This window comes from Cervus elaphus, chromosome 4 (genome assembly GCF_910594005.1).
Source record: "Cervus elaphus chromosome 4, mCerEla1.1, whole genome shotgun sequence".
NCBI lineage: Eukaryota > Metazoa > Chordata > Mammalia > Artiodactyla > Cervidae > Cervus > Cervus elaphus.
The window spans coordinates 59,927,579-59,945,710 of NC_057818.1; the positions used below are offsets into that span (position 1 = coordinate 59,927,579).

Genomic DNA, 18,132 nt, shown 5'->3' on the forward strand with positions numbered 1-18,132 from the left:
TACTCCACAAAGCAATCTAAGGATTCAATGCAATCCCATATAGTGCAATCGTGTGGTAGTTTGAACACTCTTTGGCATTGCCTTTCTTTGGGATTGGAATGAAAATAGACCTTTTCCAGTCCTGTGGCCACTGATGAGTTTTCCAAATTTGCTAGTGTATTGAGTGCAGCACATTCACCGTGTCATCTATTACGACTTGAAATAGCTTAATGGAATTCCATAAGCTCCACTGGCTGTTTTCGTCATGATGCTTCCTAAGGCCCATTTGACTTCAGACTCCAGGATGTCTGGCTCTAGGTGAGTATGAGTGATCACACCATCGTGGTTATCTCAGTCATGAGATTTTTTTGTATAGTCTTCTGTGTATTCTTGCCACCTCTTCTTAATATCTTCTGCTTCTGTTAGGTCCATACCATTTCTGTCCTGTACTGTGCCCATCTCTGCATGAAATGTTCCCTTGGTACCTCCACTTTTCTTGAGGAGATAGCTAGCCTTTCTCATTCTATTGGTTTCCTCTATTTCTTTGCATTGATCACTGAGGAAGGCTTTCTTATCTCTCCTTGTTATTCCCTGGAAGTCTGCATTCAGATGGGTATATCTGTCCTTTTCTCCTTTTCCTTTATTGTCTCTTTTTCTCTGAGCTAATTGTAAGGCCTCCTCAGACAACCATTTTGACTTTTTGCATTTCATTTTCTTGGGCATGGTCTTGAACAGTGCCTCCTGTACAATGTAACCAACCTCTGTCCACAGTTCTTCAGGCACTCAGTCTACCAGACCTAATCACATGAAGCTGTTTGTCACTTCCACTGTGTAATTGTAACGGATTTGATTGAGGTCATACCTGAATGGTTCATGGTTTTCCGTACATTCTTCAATTTCAGTCTGAATTTGGCAATAAGGAGTTCATGATCTGAGCCACAGTCAGCTCCTGGTCTTGTTTTTGCTGACTGTATAGAGCCTCTCCATCTTTGGCCGCAAGGAATATAATCAATCTGATTTTGGTGTTGAGCATCTGGTGATGTCCATCTGGTGTAGAGTTGTCTCTTGTGTTGTTGAAAGAGGGTGTTTCTAAGACCTGTGCGTTGTCTTGCTAAAACTCTGTTAGCCTTTGCCCTGCTTCATTTTGTACTCCAAGGCCGCACTTGCCTGTTACTTCAGGTATCTCTTGACTTCCTACTTTTGTATTCCAGTCCCCTATGGTAAAATGGACATTTTTTTTGGTGTTAGTTTTAGAAGGTCTTGTAGGTCTTCATCAAACAGTTCAACTTGAGCTTCTTCATCATTGCTGGTTGGGGCATTGACCTGGATTACTCTGATATTGAATGCTTTGCCTTGGAAACAAGGAGAGATCATTCTGTCATTTTTGAGATTACACCCACATACTGCATTTCAGACTCTTTTGTTAACTATGAGTGTTACTCCATTTCCTCTAAGGGATCTTGCACGCAGTAGTACATATAATGGTCATCTGAATTAAATTTGCCCGTTCCAGCCCATTTTGGTTCACTGATTCCTAAAATGTCAATGTTCACTCCTCCCATCTGCTATTTGACCACTGCCAATGTACCTTGGTACATGAACCATGTACCAATGTACATGGGTCTAACATTCCAGGTTCCTATGCTATACTGTTCTTTGCATTGGACTTTACTTTCATCATCAGTCACATCCACAGCTGAGCATTGTTTTACTTTGGCTCCGTCACTTTGTTCTTTATCGAGTTATTTCTTCTCACTCTTCTCCGGTAGCTGGACAGCCTCATGTAAATCCGTGAAGTCAAATCACATCCTCACACCATACACAAAAATAAACTCAACATGGCTCCAAGGGTTAAAGAGAAGACATGACACCATAAAACTTCTAGAAGGGAACATAGGCAAAACTTTCTCCGCCATAAATTGCAGGATCACTCCTGGAAGTCCAGGGATCAAACAGACAGACTCTTACAGTTTGTATTATATTTTAGGTCTGCCTTAATAAAATACAACAGCCTGGGTGGTTTAAACATCCATAGTTTTCACAGTTTTTCACAATTCTCGAGGCTAGAAGTACATGATTAAGTTTAGGATGTTTGCTTTTTGTGAAGCCTCCTACTTGCATTTCACATTTTCTTTTAATTTTGCACTGATGCACTGGTTTTAGTGGCATATTGTTTCCTCTCCAGGGTGCTCCTGAATTAAGTACTTGATAAAATATTCGAGCCATCAGATTTATGTACTTTTATTTTATAGCTATTTTGAAACCCTCACTCTTTTTTCTATTTATTTGTTCTGGACCCAATTCGTATCAAAGGGTTCAATAATAATAAAGTTTATTTCCTACAAAATTTCCATAATAAGTGGCACTGAATTATGAAAATGAGTCTAAATTGGTATAAGTTGTGCTAGTGGTTCCTATCATGAGTTCTTGATGATATTCCTCCTTTTTCTTTTGTCTCTTCGAATATAATTCCCAGGTATTTTGTCTCATTCGACTTCTTTACCAATACTTTCATTGACGGTTCCATTCAATGGTTGAAGGTGAGGAAAGTACTAGTATTAGGGCAGAGACTCATCTCAGGAAGTGAAGAATCCAGAGGGATGCACATGGTTTGTGTCAGTCCCTAATGTGTGTGATTTCAGCATTTCTTCCTCGTGAGACCATCCCCTTCAGGGATCATGGAAAAGAAAATGCCTCTCAAGTAGAGCCAGTTGTCTCCTAAGGCTGCTAACTCGAAACTTGTAATTGTTTCCAGTAATTAACAACTTAGAGAAAAGTTTCCGGAAATGTTCTCAGCTCCCAAGCCTGCATTCCCTTCGCTGCTGCAGGTGACATGATAATTGCAGTTCTGACGGGAGGGGAGGGGAGCATAGCGTCTCAAACCCATATATCAGGATCTCGCTGCCTCTCTCCCACACACATATTGGGTATAATGACCATCCCACCGAGCCCTTGTCCTGGCAGCTGGAAGATATATTCATTGTACTTTCGTCTGAGCAGCAGAGTCTGTGAGAGAAAGGCAGGTCAAGATTCTGGGTAAGTGATCACATCAGAAACTGACACCAACACCAATTTGTTGACATTCTAGCAAATCTAGTATGTCAGTTTCTGAAAGACACAAGAATACATGCTTTATAAGTGCCAAATTTTCCTCTGTGTCTTGTATTTTAATGTCAACTGCAAATATTAATTCATTGCTAATATATTCACTGGGCTCAGACAATAACATACTGATTCAGTGTATGATTGGACAATAATAATTTTGTTTCATCTTCATCTGTTTTATCACATGTTAGTGTTTTATGCCCCAAGGTTTATTGCCTACATATGATTATTCAACTATTTCTATAATACATGCTATTTTAGTTGTGTTTCTGTCATGGGAACAAAAGAGTCTTTCTGTTGCCATCCTCACAGTGAGGCATTCTCATCTTCATGACATTGCCTTTTCGTGATGAAGACTACTGCTCTATTCTACTGCCAGCAGTGATGTTCATGTGTTGTGATACTAAGACTTAATTCATAATATGTGGTACCATGGAATAAAGCTTTACAAATAAATGGAATCATGTTATACGAAAATTAAAAAATACCACAAATCTACAAACAGAAAAACTGTGAAATCAAAATCCAATATAGATCTGGTTTATTATATGCTTGCAACTAACTAGCTGTTTGGCATGGCTGGTGATCAGTGCACTTTCTCTCTCTCTCTCTTCTTTTTTTTTTTTTTTTTTTTTGCCGTGCATCAAAGTTCACGAGATCTTAGATCCTGGACCAGGGATTGAACTTGGACCCTCTGCAGTGGGAGGCAGGGTTTTAATCAGTTAAGCACCTGGGAGGTTTCTCAAACCAATGTCTTGAGTAGCCCAATGGGATTCAGTCCTCACTCTGCACTAAGAAGCAGGTTGACAAATACTTAACCTGTCTGGGAGTAGGTTACTATCCTCTGTATAACTAAGGTCCCTTCAGTTCCTGCCTAATAAATTTCTGAAGAATGAAGAAGGGATCACATGAGTATGTTCAGTAATTAATTTTACATATTAGTTCTCTTTAAATGTTATACATGAAATCCTTTAAAGGCTGCTGGTAACAGAAACACAAGAAGCAAATATTTCCAAGTGGGAACTATTATTAAGTGGAGAATATTGGATTTCAGTTGACATGATGCATGTAACCCATGCCTCATATTCCCATGCAGGACATTCTAACTCAAAAATACCAGTGACTGTGAACTGAGAGGATGGCCAGCAGCTTTTTCATGATAGGCAGGATCATCTTAACACAGACCGTGGTTGGAATCCTGGGGAATTTCTCACTCTTGTGCAGTTATATCATCCTTCACTTCATGGGTTACAGGTTAAGGTCCACAGATTTGATCCTTAAGCACCTGATTGTGGCCAACTCCTTGGTCCTCCTCTCTAAAGGGGTCCCCCAGACAATGGCAGTCTTTGGGTGGAAGCATATCCGCAGTGATGTTGGCTGCAAACTTCTCTTCTTTCTGCACAGAGTGGGGAGGGGAGTGTCCATCAGCAGCATCTGCCTCTTGAGTGTCTTTCAGGTGATCACAATCAGTCCCTGGAACTCCAGGTGGGCAGCACTGAAAGTAACAGCTCCCAAGTACGTGGTTCTCTCTATTTTCCTGTGTTGGATCCTGCAAATGCTGGTAAATGTCATTTTTCCTTTCCATATGACTGGCAAATGGAGTGACAAAAACACCACAGAGGAAAGAGATTATGGCTACTGTTCTTCTATTGATACTGACAAAACTGAAAGTGCCTTGTATGCAACATTGTTATTATTCCCTGATGTTTTATGTTTGGGGCTCACACTCTGGGCCGGCAGCTCCATGGTTCTCATTCTGTACAGACATAAGCAGCAGGTCCAGCACATTCGTAGGACTGATGCCTCCTCCAGGTCCTCCCCTGAGTCCAGAGCTACTAAATTCATCCTTCTCCTCGGGAGCACCTTTGTCTGCTTTTATATTCTTTCCTCCATCTGTCAAGTTCTTTTGGCTCTTTTTGATCAGCCCAGCCGGTTCCTTGTGGACATCACTATAATAATTGCAGCGTGTTTTCCAACTGTCAGCCCCTTTCTGCTAATGAGACATAACTCCAGTGTACACAGGCTCTATTTTGCTGGGATAAGAAGTACAAAGTCCTCTACTATTATGAGAAAAGTGTAAATTTTATTTATTTCTATAATGATCGGTTGCCAGTATATTTATTCACCCTCAGATTCCTAATTTATATTTTGAATCTCAAGATAATCTTATACTGGACATGTAAAGTATCTTCTTCAACATAAAGACCAATTGAAATGTATTGTCATGAAATATGAATATATCAGTGAAGTTTTCTTGTAGAAAAGGAGCTCATGTTTATGCAATAAACAGCAGGCCTTGAAATAATCTGCATATTATGAAGTGTCCAAATATGTTACTTTTAGTCTAAGCAAACAAATTTCCCAGAAATGAAGTAGGTATGGAATTATAGATTCAAGTATACATGAAAAATGGATCAGTGTGTACAGTAGTCAGAAATAAAATTGAAGAAATTAATGTCCTTACAGAGTAAAGAATACTCTTGTTTGCACTCGAAGGTAAAATCAGGTAAGAGTTTGGGAGCCAGTTACAAGTTTATAGTTAACATTGTTTGTTTGTTTTTTTTTTGTTTGTTTTGTTTTCCTTTATTTATATTAGTTGGAGACTAATTAATTTACAATATTGTAGTGGTTTTTGCCATACTTTGATATGAATCAGTCATGGATTTGCATGTGTTCCTCACCCTGAACCCCACTCCCACCTCCCTCCCACCTCCCTCCTAGGGTCATCCTAGGGCACCAGCCCTGAGCACTTGTCTCATGCATCAAACCTGGACTGGCAATCTGTTTCACAGTTGATACTATACATGTTTGAATGCTATTCTCTCAGATCATCCCACCCTCGCCTTCTCCCACAGAGTCCAAAAGTCTGTGCTATACATCTGTGTCTCTTTTTCTGTCTTGCATATAGAGGTATCATCACCATCTTTCTAAATTCCATATATATGCATGTATACAGTATTGGTGTTTTTCTTCCTGGCTTACTTCACTCTGTATAATGGGCTCCAGTTTCATCCACCTCATTAGAACTGATTTAAATGTTAAGAGAGATGGCAGTATTTATTAGAAAGAGCCTTGCAGGGAGATTAGCACGTTAAAATATTTTCATGTAGAAATGAGGAATTTGAAGTGAAGTACAATAAAAAACACGCCAAAAGAAAACTATATTTCAGCAGATTTTTCAAACTAAATATATTTGACATATAACATTGTGTACATTTAAAGTGTAAGAATTAGTAATTTGTTACATGTAAATATTGTAATATGAACTGCCATTACAACCACATAACACAATGTAGAACTCTTGTTTTATGTTAAATTTTTCACTTAATTATAGTTGATTTACACTATTATGGTAGTGGCAGAGGTACAACATTGTGGTTCAATATATAGGTTATACTTTGTTTAAAGCTATTATGAACTATTGGCCATATTCCCTGTGCTGTAAAGTATGTCCTTGTAGTTTATTTATTTTATACATAGTAGTGTGTACTTCTGAATCTTTACTCTGTCTTGCCCCTTCTCACTTTCTCTCCCCACTGGTAAAGACTAGTTTATTCTCTATGTGCGAGAGTCTATTTCTACTTCATTATTTTCATCCATTTGTAGTAGTTTTAGATTGCATATGTCAGGTGATAATATACAGTATTTGTCTTTGTCTGTCTGACTCAATTCACTAAACAGAATGATATCCAGGTCCATCTATGTTAGAAACAGCAAAATTTTATTCTTAAGGGGTGAAGAATATTTCATTGTGTGTGTGTGTGTGTGTACTGAATTCATTAATTAGTTTTCTGGTGGAGATATTAGGGTTTTCTATATAAAGTATCATTTCTCTATAGTAGTGACAGTGTTACTTCTTCTCTTAGGTGTTGGATGTCTCTTGTTACATTTTTGTCCAAATGTGGTGGCGAGGACCTCCACACTTTTAAACCAGAGTGGCAAGAGTGAGCATCCTTCCCTTGGTCCTGATTTTAGAGGAAAAAGCTTTCAGATGTCCACCTGTGTGGGTATGTCATAAATGGCCTTTTAATTTTGAGAGTATTTTCTCTATGCCCATTTTTCTGAGAGTATTTACCATGAATGGATGTTTGATTTTGTCAATGCTTTTTCTACGTCTGTTTACACAATCTTGTGTTTCTCTTCCTTTTTTTAATGTGGTGTATCACATGGATTGATTTGTGGATTTTTAACCCTCCTTGCATCTCTGGAAGAATGCTACATGATAATCATTTATGATGCCTTTTATAGATTGTTGAATTCTGTCTGCTAATATTTTCTTGGAAGCTTTTGTCAACCATATTCATCAAGAAAATGATCTTTAATTTTCTGTAGGGGATCTTTATAGTACTGATATCAGAGTAGAGATAGCCTGACAGAATAAATTTAAGAGTGTTCCCCTCCTTTTAAACTTTTTGGAAGAGTTTAAGAAGGATAGATGTTATTTTTAATAATGTTTCATAGGATCACATGTGACACCCTCAAGTCCTGGACATTGTTTTCTGGGATGTTTTTGATTCAGTTCAGTTCAGTTCAGTCACTCACCGTGTCCGACTCTTTGCAACCCCATGAACCGCAGACACCAGGCCTCCCTGTCTGTCAGGGGATGTTTAACAGGACGATACCTTCGTGCTGTTTCTCATAAATCCTCTGTTCCTTATCAGTGGAACAGCAAGCTGCTCCCAGGGCTGGGGTCAGTGTGTGAGACAGGCTTGGGTCTCCCTCAGTAAACATTCTCTTTAGGAGGAAACTGCTTTGTCTCGATCCTCTTTCATGAGCTATGGATTGTCTCTTGACCTTATGACCATTGTTAATCCCTTGTTCCCTTGGTAATGATTGCTGTATGTTTAGTTTTCTGACCTTTATCATTGTCAAAAGAAATTCCTTGTACAACAGCCTACATATACTCACAAAAAGTTCATTAAAGCACCTTCTCTCCATCAGAGCTTAGGTCCCCATGCCTTTTTTGTCTCTCTATCCATTAAAGGACCCCAACATGTGGCGCCCAGAACAGGGACTCTGGTATACGTGGCATTTCAGACGGAGTGACTCAGGGCCTATTGAGGTCAGTAAGTACTAAGACACTGGTCAAACGGCTAAAAAAACCCCTCATTTCTCTACTTAACTTCAAACGGCTGGAAAACCCCATCATTTCTAAGCTTTACTTCACCATTTGTTTAAAGCTCAGGGACTTTTGGTTTCGCGCCAATAAATAGAAGCTTGTCTTTCAACAGTGGTTAACTGTAATCCTTGGTTCCCTGATAAAGACAGTTTTGATTTAGAAATTAGGCACTGGGTCAAAGAAAATGTTGAACGAGCCACCAAATGGAGAAAAAAGTATTCCAATCGATTTCTGGCACATTTGGGCTCTCATTAAAGCTGTAATTCTGCCATTTCAAGGTAACTTCTAGTCCTCCTAATGTTCAACAACAGAACACTTATTACTTGAACATAAATTAAATGATATAACTGTACAAAAGGCCCAATTAGTACAACATAAAATATTGCAGAATTTTCCTACAAGCCCTTCCCCGGCTGCTCCAAAGGCTCCTCCTCTGCCAGCAGGCAGAAATCCAAAAGTCTCTCCTTTGATAGAACCTAATGATTCTAACAACGACTCTCCTGAGACACTTTTTGACATCAAAACTGGCAATCTTTTTTTAGATAATAATGATAAGTCCTTAGTACAGACTCATATTTGCAAAAAATCAGTACATACTCACTCTCCTCCATGACAGAAGCTCTCTGAATTACTGGCTTTGCAATCACAAGTCTCTGAACCCGATGGTTTGTCTGCCTTTCCAGTTTAAAGAAATCCTGATGCTCAAGGGCACATAATACCTCAATATGAAGGTATTAGTTTCTTTTACAGGCAACAAGTGAAAAAGGCTGTAACTGTGTATGGCCCACATTCGTCTTTTACTAAAGAGCTTCTAAATGCTGTGGCATCTTCTATTGGAAACTTTATTCCCTATGATTGGTGAATTCTAGTAAAAGCTCTCCTTAAAGCAGGAGAATATCTTCAATGGACAATGTGATTTCATGATATAGCCAGAGATCATGCTAACGAGAATGTCTGAGCTGGCACTCCCAAAACCAAATGACTTTTGAAATGTTAACTGACACCAGACAATTTGATGCCATAGAAACTCAAATACAATGCCCTTCCTTGTTGCATGAACAATTAAAAGCAGTGGCCCTTGAAACTTGGGATCGAATTACTCCTCAAGGAGAGCCTACAGGTAGCTACACCGAAATATTACAAGGACTTAATAAAAATTATGCTGATTTTTAAACTAGATTAGAAACTGCTATTTCCCATACTGTAATTGGAGAGGAAGTCAGAAAACAGCTAGAGAAATTACTTGTTTATGAGAATGCAAATCAGGAATGTCAAAGAGCTATTGCTCCAATTCATGAGACTGGGACTATTATTGATTATTTGAAGGCTTGTGTCAATCTAGGATCAGAATCTCAAAAGATGCAAATGGTAGCTGAGACAATGGCTGCTGCCTTTAGAAAGGAAAATGAAGGATGTTTACATATAAAGATAAAAACCATTTAAAAAGGGACTGCCCTAAGAAGGTTAATAAACAAACCTCCAAGAATTTGCCCTCACTGCCATAGAGGAATGCATTGGGCCAAAGATTGCAAATCTAAATTTGATAGTGAAGGAAGACCTATTCCAGGAAACTCCAAGCATGGGACCCCCCAAGTCCTCTTCAGCAAAAACCAGGGGCAAATTCCATGTTTTCCCTTAAACCCTCAACATCCGGCAGTTTTGCCATCAATATATCAGCCCTAAAAGATTTTCTCCTTTACCCTCAAGTAGTCCTCTCTAGAATACCTACCAGACTTTTTTGGCCCCCACCCCCACAAACCTTAAGCCTTTTACTCAACTGATCTAGTTTGACTTGTAAAGGAATTGCTATTCACCCTGGAATAATTAATTCAGAATTTAAAGGAGAAGTTCAAATAATGATGTCATCTCATATTCTGTGGCAATTCAAAAAGGGGCACAATAATGCTCAATTACTTCTTTTGCCTTAGTTAGTTCGTTCAGTCGCTCAGTCGCGTCTGACTGTGACCCCATGAATCGCAACACGCCAGGCCTCCCTGTCCATCACCAACTCCCGGAGATCACTCAACCTCATGCCGATCGAGTAGGTGAAGCCATCCAACCATCTCATCCTCTGTCGTCCCCATCTCCTACCGCCCGCAATCCCTCCAAGCATCAGGGTCTTTTCCAGTGAGTCAGCTCTTCACATCAGGTGGCCAGAGTATTGCAGTTTCAGGTTGAAAATCAGTCCTTCCAATGAATATTCAGGACTGATTTCCTTTAGGATGGACTGATAGGATCTCCTTGCAGACCAAGGGACTCTCAAGAGTCTTCTCCAACACCACAGTTCAAAATCATCAATTCTTCTGCACTCAGCTTTCTTTATAGTCCAACTCTCACATAAATACACGGCTATTGGAAAAACCACAGCCTTGACTAGATGGACCTTTGTGGACAAAGTCATGTCTCTGCTTTTTAATATGCTGTCTAGGTTGGTCATAAATTTCCTTCCAAGGAGTAAGCATCTTTTAATTTCATGGCTGCAATCACCATAAGCAGTGATTTTGGAGACCCCAGAATACAGTCTGACACTGTTTCCACTGTTTCTCCATCTATTTGCCATGAAGTGATGGGACCAGATGCCATGATCTTAGTTTTCTGAATCTTGTGCTTTAAGCCAACTTCTCCACTCTCTTCTTTCACTTTCCTCAAGAGGCTCATCAGTTCTTCTTCACCTTCTGCCATAAGGGTTGTGCTATCTGCATATCTCAGGTTATAGATATTTCTCCAGGCCATCTTGAGTTCAGCTTGTGCTACTTGCAGCCCAGCCCTTCTCATGATGTACTCTGCATATAAGTTAAATAAGCAGGGTGACAATACACGGCCTTAATGTATTCCTTTTCCTATTTTGGACCAGTCTGTTGTTTCATATCCAGTTCTAACTGTTGCTTTCTGTCCTGCATACAGGATTCTCAAGAGGCAGGTCAGGTGGTCTGGTATTCCCAATTCTTTCAGAATTTTCCACAGTTTATTGTGATCCACACAGTCAATGGCTTTGGCACAGTCAATAAGGCAGAAATAGATGTTTTTCAGAACTCTCTTGCTTTTTCGATGATCCAGAGGATGTTGGTATTTGATCACTGATTCCTCTGTCTTTTCTAAAACCAGTTGAACATCTGGAAGTTCACAGTTCACGTGTTGCTGAAGCTTGACTTGGAGAATTTTGAGCATTACTTTACTAGTGTGTGAGATGAGAGCAATTGTGCAGTAGCTTGAGCATTTTCTGGCATTGCCTTTCTTTGGGACTGGAATGAAAATGGACCTATTCCAGTCCTGTGGCCACTGCTGAGTTTTCCAAATTTGCTGACATATTGAGCACAGCACATTCACAGCATCATTTTTCAGGAGTCAAAACAGCTCAGCTGGAATTCCATCACCTCTACTAACTTTGTTTGTAGTGATCCTTCCTAAGGCCCACTTGACTCCACATTCCAGGATGTCTGGCTTTAGGTGAGTTTGAGTGATCACACCATCATGATTATTTGTGTCATCAAGATCTCTTTGGTACAGTTCTTCTGTGTATTCTTGCCACCTCTTCTTAATATCTTCTGATTCTGTTAGGTCCATACCATTTCTGTCCTTTATTGAGCCCATTTTTGCCTGAAGTGTTCCCTTGGTATCTAATTTTCTTGATGAGATCTCTAGTCTTTCCCATTCTATTTTTTTCCTGTATTTTTTGCATTGATTGCTAAGGAAGCTTTTCTTATCTCTCCTGCCTATTTTTGGAACTCTGCATTCAGATGGGTATATCTTTCCTTTTCTCCTTTGCTTTTTGCGTCTGTTCTTTTCACAGCTATTTCTAAGGCCTCCGCAGACAGCCATTTTGCTTTTTATCATTCAAGATTGTCTATTTCCTCCTAATTCAGTCTTTAAAGACTTTTCCTAGAAATTTGGTCAATTAAGTGGGTTTGGGTTTTTTCTTTAGATTTTTCTCACACATTTGAAGTAGACCTGTATTGATATAAAGTTTTCTCTTAGAACTGTGTTTACTGTGTTCCATCAATTTTGGAAAGTTGTGTTTTTGTTCCCATTTGTCTTCTGGTAATTTCTGATTTACTCTTGATTTCTTTTTTGAATCTATCATATTTTAGTAGTGTGTTGTTTAGTCTCTGTTTGTTTGTCTCTTTACGGATTTACATCTGAGAAAAGTCTCTTGCAGGAATCATAGTGAAGGAGCTCGTTTTTTGTTTTGAATCCAGTCAGGTGCTGGAACAGAAACCCTGTGGGTCGGGCCCAAGGTGAATGTCTTCCTTCTAAGTGTGTGTTTTTCCTCTCCACACAGTGGGTCCATTTCCCCAGAGGAAGAAGACCTCTGAATCAATTGGGAACTATGGGCAGACAGGGGTCTGATGCTCGGTCTATGTAGGTGCCAATGGCTGTGCTGTCGCAGCCTCAAGTGTAAGTTCCCATTGTCCTTCCCAGTTGAAGCCTGCTCCCTGTCTTTGCAGCCCCCTCCCTGTTATGGAGCTGCTCTTTACAGCTTGCAGAAGCTCACATGGATCCTAAGCATTGGTTGAGAAGTGAGCTGTTGCCGAACAGCTCTGTCCCAGAACCAGGTTGTTCTGTGTCCTTAGGTGAAGTTTTCTCTCTGGTTGTAGGCGCTCTGCATCCAGAGCAGGGATATGACATGGATTGAGTTGGGCAGAAGCATTCGCTGTGTTCAGGCTGGGGCACATCAGTAGGTGGTAGGCAGTCCTAGGAAACTCTGCAGCCTCGAGAGCAGACCTGTCTGTCTTGTCTGGGCAGCAGGTCCCCTGTGTCTCTAAATTTTCCCCATCCTCTGTCACTCCTACACTGTTGTGAAACTGGTCCTCAGGATAGGCAGTTCTTTGCATGTGATATCAGGGAATGAGCTGTAGTGAACAAGCTGTCATATGATCTCTCGGCTGCTTCAGGGGGGTTTCTTGAATCAACAGCAACAGTGGCTGCCACTGCTCCACCCAGGCTCTGCCCTGGCTGTTGTTTACCTCTGTGTCCCTCCATCAAGTTTTTCCTTGTAGTGGCCTTTGCAGATACAGTGCCATGGAGGGAGGAGGACTGGTGTGTTCATTCCACTGGTTCTGGGCTGTGTGGTGAGTTGGTTGTGGGAAAACAGCAGCTCCTTGAGTAGACCTCTGTCTTCCCTGCCTCATGGGCTAGGCAATGTGTGCTCCTCATGAGCATATTCCTGCCTTCCTATAGCCCTTCTTCTCATCCCAGCAATTAGCCCACCAGACAATGTGGCTTGTATCAAACACACAGGACCCTAGGACTGGGGTACCCAATCTGTGCCTCAAACCACTCACTCACCTGGGTATCCATTTCTCTGAGCTGTCAGTCATGGGTTCAGCTCCTGGCTCGATTGCTCACAGATAGATCATATATTGGAACACAAAACAAATGTCAACAAATTTAAGTAGAAGTCACATATAACCTATATTCCACTCACAATGGTACGAAATGAAGAAGCCATCTTTGACACGAGAACTAGAAAAGTGCAAGGGGAGTTTACAGGAAAACGGGCCTACCTAAGTAAAGAAAGAAAATCTCGAATAACATTCTAGCCATACACCTAAAGAAACTAGAAGAAGAGGAACAAACAAAGCCCAGAGTCAGGAATGAAGGAAATGATAAAATCAGTGTCGAAATAAATAAAGCAGAGACTAAAAAGTGTAGAAACGATAAATCAGGGACTTCCCTGGTGTTCCAGTAGCTAAGACTCCAAGCTCCCAATTCAGGGGCCCTGGGTTTGATCCATCATCCAGGATCTGGATAGTACATGTGAAAACTAAGACTTCACATGCTGAAACTAAAGATACCGAGTGCCACAACTGAGACCAGATAAATGAATAAATATTTTAAAAATAATTTTTAAAAATATTTTTTAAAGATATTTTGGAGAAAGAACTGGCAACCCACTCCAGTATTCTTGCCTGGAGAATCCTGTGGATGGAGGAGCCTGGTGGGCTGCTATCCATGGGGTCGCACAGAGTCAGACATGACTGAAGCGACTTAGCATTAGCATTTTTTTTAAAAGATCAGTCAAACTAAAACCTGGTTCTTTGAAAAGGGAAACAACATTGAGAAACATTTAATTAGACTCACTTTAAGAAAAGAGAGAGAAGGCTCTGATCAATAAATTATGAAACAAGAAGAAAAAGAGCAATAATTACACAACAATACAAAGAATTTTGGAAATATGGTGAACATCTATCTATGCCAACAACCTTGGACAGACTAGGAGAAATAGACCAATTTTTAGAATAATACAACCTTTCAAGACTGAATCATGAAGTAGAAAAACTGACTAGACTGATCATTCATCCAGTGCTTGAAACAGTAATAGAAAACTGCCCCAAACAAAAGTTCAGGACCAGATGGCTTCACAGGTGAATTCTACCAAACATTCAAGGAGTTAATACCTATGCTTCCCAAGCACTTCCAAAAAAAAAAAAAAAAAAACCCTTAAGAGTAGACAATGTTTCTTACCTCATTTTATGAGGCCAACATGACTGATACCAAAAGCCCAAAATGGCAATATATATGAAGAAAATTACAGGGCAGATTCTCTCATAAACATAGGTGCAAGAACCCTCAGAAAACATTAGGAAATTGCATGCAATAATACATTGAAAGACTCCTATGGGCCCAAATTCTCCTTGGTAACATATACTTGTAGGAAGGAGGAGCTGGAAATGCAGGAAGTGGCAGAGGACCCATTCATGAATTCCACAATTTGTCATCTAATCATAGCTTCCCTGGTAGCTCAGCTGGTAAAGAATCCACCTGCAATGCAGGAAACCCCTCATTTCTCTACTCAACTTCAAACGGCTGGAAAGCCCAATCATCTCTCTACTTTTCTTCACCATTTGTTGAAACCTAGGGACTTTTGGTTTCGTGCCAACAAATAGAGGCTTGCCTTGCAACAGTGGTTAATTGGAATCCTTGGTTCCCCGAGAAAGACAGTTTTGATTTAGAAATTAGGCACTGGGTCAAAGCAAATGTTGAACGAGCCACCAAACGGAGAAAAAAATATTCCAGGCGATTTCTGGCCCGTTTGGGCTCTCATTAAAGCTGTAATTCTGCCATTTCAAGGTAACTTCTAGCATTCCTAATATTCAAGAACAGACAGAACACTTATTACATGAATATAAATTAAATGATACAACTTTACACAAGGCTCAATTAGAACAACATAACATGTTTCAGAATTTTCCTACAAGCCCTGCCCCGGCTGCTCCAAAGGCTCCTCCTCTGCCAGCAGGCACAAATCCAAAAGTCTCTCCTTCACTGGAACCTAATGATTCTAACAACAACTCTCCTGAGACACTTTTTGACATCAAAACTGGCAATCTTAAATTCGCACCAGTAATATGTGAATAGAAGTGACATGGGCATCTTCTAGAAAGTGTTCCTAAGTGGGGAAATAATGTTTCTCCCTCCTTCCTGTGCTCTGGAATGTGGACCTGATGGCAGGAGTGGGTGCAGCCATCTCAGGCCAGGAAGTGATCTGGGAAGCGCAGGCCCAGCAAGGCAGCAGGACAACACGGGAGGGGCCCAATGTTCCTGATGCTGTTGAGGCCCACACGGATTACCCGTCACCTGGGAGAGTTAAATGTATAAGTCACTTTGGGGTTTCATCACTTGGCAAGTCACCCAGATTTTAACAGATGCAGGTGCCAAAGAGCCCTCGGAAGTAGCAACAGATGACACAGATGGTATGTGTAAGGTTTCACAGAGGACGTGGCACCCGAGTGAAATCTGGCCTTGCAGGGTGGCGGGGACCTTGGTGTTTGGTGGCAGGTTGCTTTCACCAGCTCAGCTCTCATGTTACTGAGTCCCTACTGTTTGTTAGAGCAGATCAAACCCTGGGGGATGAGGGCGAAGGAGACCCTCTTCTTCATCATGCTAGCTGACATTCATTTCCTAAGGACAGGGCCTGTGGTTTAACCTCAGCCTAATGCTCTCTGCACCCTGCTGCCTCACACACACATACATGTGCCTTCCTAAATGTAAATACTTGAAGGACTGAGTGAGTGAGGAGTTAATGGGGTGGGGCCATGGGTAGTGTAATCACTTGCAGCATGATGTTGAATGTTCTGGCTTAGCCAGCAGCCTGCCAATAATGAATGATCCGTGGTGTCCCACTTACATTTTCCTGCCTTTCAACCCATCCCCCAACACTTAGTGACTTAAAACAGTGAAACGTATCATCCCTCATCATTCTGCAGTCTGGGCTTGTTAGTACACTAATGCATATATATATGGAATTTAGAAAGATGGTAATGGTAACTCAATATGCAAAACAGAAAATGGACACTGATGTACAGAATAAACTTTGGGACTCTATGGGAGAAGGCAAGAGTGGGATGTTCTGAGAGAACAGCATTGAAACAAGTATACTATCAAGGGTGAAACAGACCACCAGCCCAGGTTGGATGCATGAGACAAGTTCTCAGGGCTGCTGCACTGGGAAGACCCAGAGGGATGGGATGGACAGGGAGGCAGGAGGGGTGATCAGGATGGTGAACACATGTAAATCCATGGGTGATTCATGGCAATGTATGGCAAATCCACTACAATATTGTAAAGTAATTAGCCTCCAAGAAATAAAAATAAATGAAAAAAAAAAAAAAACCCTTTAAGCTTTACTGTAACCAATTCAACAGTATGTGAACCGTGAACTTCCAGATGTTCAAGTTGGAATTAGAAGAGGCAGAGGAACCAGAAATCAAATTGCCAACATCCACTGGATCATCGAGAAAGCAAGAGAGTTCCAGGAAAATATCTACTTCTGCTTTATTGACAACGCCAAAACCTTTGACTGTGTGGATCACAACAAACTGTGGAAAATTCTTAAAGAATGGGAATACCAGACCACCTGACCTGCCTCTTGAGAAATCTGTATGCTGGTCAAGAAGAAACAGTGAGAACTGGACATGGAACAACAGACTGGTTCCAAATCGAGAAAGGAATGTGTCAAGGTTGTTTATTGTCACCCTGCTTACTTAACTTAAATGCAGACTACATCATGCGAAATGCTGGGCTGTATGAAGCCCAAGCTGGAATCAAGGTTGCAGGGAGAAATATCAATAACCTCAGAGATGCAGATGACACCACCCTTATGGCAGAAAGCAGAGAAGAACTAAAGAGCCTCTTGATGAAAGTGAAAGAGGAGAGTGAAAAAGTTGGCTTAAAACTCAACATTTAGAAAACGAAGATCATGGCATCTGGTCCCATTACTTCATGGCAAAGAGATGGGGAAACAATGGAAACAGTGAGAGACTTTATTTTGGGGGGCTCCAAAATCACTGAAGTTGGTGATTGCAGCCATGAAATTAAGAGATGCTTGCTCCTTGGAAATAAAGTTATGACCAACCTAGACAGCATATTAAAAAGCAGAGACATTACTTTGCTCACAAAGGTCCGTCTAGTCAAGGCTACGCTTTTTCTAGTAGTCATGTATGGATGTGAGAGTTTGACTGTGGAAAAGAAGCTGAGCACTGAAGAATTGATGCTTTTGAGCTGTGGTGTTGAAGAAAACTCTTGAGGCTCACTTAGACTGCAAGGAGATCCAACCCGTCTATCCTAAAGCGCATCCATCCTGAATGTTCATTGGAAGAACTGATGCTGGCTGAAACCCCAATATTTTGGCCCATGATGAGAAGAACTGACTCATTTGAAAAGACCATTATGCTGGGAAGGATTGAAGGTAGGAGGAGTAGGGGACGACAGAGGTTGAGATGCTTGAATGGCATCACCGACTCTAAGGACATCAGTTTGAGTTAGCTCCAGGAGTTGGTGATGGGCAGGGAACTCTGCCACGGTGCAATCAATGGGGTCACAAAGAATCGGACAAAATTTAAGACCACTAAAATTTGTGAAGGCATATCCCCTTATATTAGCATCTTCCTCATAAGAAACCATCACAGGAGGTAAAGATTGCTCATAGT

General features: G+C 40.8%; 1 pseudogene; it reads left to right on the forward strand.

Moving 5' to 3' along the window:
• The first annotated feature begins 4,222 nt into the window (after positions 1-4,222).
• LOC122690093 lies at positions 4,223-5,039 on the forward strand (annotated as a pseudogene).
• The last annotated feature ends 13,093 nt before the right edge of the window (positions 5,040-18,132 follow it).